Source organism: Diabrotica undecimpunctata, chromosome 2 (assembly GCF_040954645.1).
Source record: "Diabrotica undecimpunctata isolate CICGRU chromosome 2, icDiaUnde3, whole genome shotgun sequence".
In the NCBI taxonomy this organism is placed as follows: Eukaryota; Metazoa; Arthropoda; class Insecta; order Coleoptera; family Chrysomelidae; genus Diabrotica; species Diabrotica undecimpunctata.
In genome coordinates, this window is record NC_092804.1 from 167338578 (window position 1) to 167339266 (window position 689).

A 689-nucleotide genomic window follows, 5' to 3' on the forward strand; every position below is an offset into this window, starting at 1 on the left:
AGGAACTCAAGTATTTAAACAATTTCGACCTATTACCGTACATTTTTATGAGTGGTAACGAATTAAGTAACCATTATCTTCGTTTTGGTAGACTTTATTTTAAGACGTAATTGATTTCCTTCCGGAATTTCTAATAAAAATTAACGAATCGAAGACAGTAGTTCAAATAAACTTTTTTTCTAAGCAACAAACAATGTTCAAAACTTCACCTTAACAATACGAAATTCTTCAAACAAGAACAAATAATTAAAAAAATTATAATAAACATAGGTAGTTGAAGTTTTGGACAAAATTATATTGTTTTATTATGATAATAAAAAATAAAAAAGGGTCACGTACGGGATTCGAACCCGCGTCCTTCACGGCGTGAATTCAGTGTGACGCTCTAACCACTGAGCTAACGTGACTCGATAAAACCTTTTTATTATCGTATCTATTTAACAATTGTGAATCATTATAATTAGTATATAGTATATGGTCTATGTTCATTTATGATATTATATTATTAGCAATAGCATTACTGATTTTTTTATAATTGAGCTCTGGTAAAAGTATTTTGGTGCATTTATTTATTAATAAACGTTGAAAAGAGGTTAAAATTTTTAAATGGAATAAATTATAGCTAAATTTTTACTAAGTAAAAATAAATTTTAATTTTGCTTCAAATTTTGCTTTTGCATTGGACAATA

At 26.7% G+C, this 689-nt stretch overlaps 1 non-coding gene across 1 annotated transcript; it reads right to left on the reverse strand.

Annotated features, from left to right (window-relative positions):
• Positions 1–329: 329 nt before the first annotated feature.
• On the reverse strand, positions 330–407 carry TRNAF-GAA (transfer RNA phenylalanine (anticodon GAA)). The gene is given in 2 exon segments: positions 330–365; positions 371–407. It is a non-coding gene; the product is annotated as a tRNA-Phe (tRNA).
• Positions 408–689: the final 282 nt, after the last annotated feature.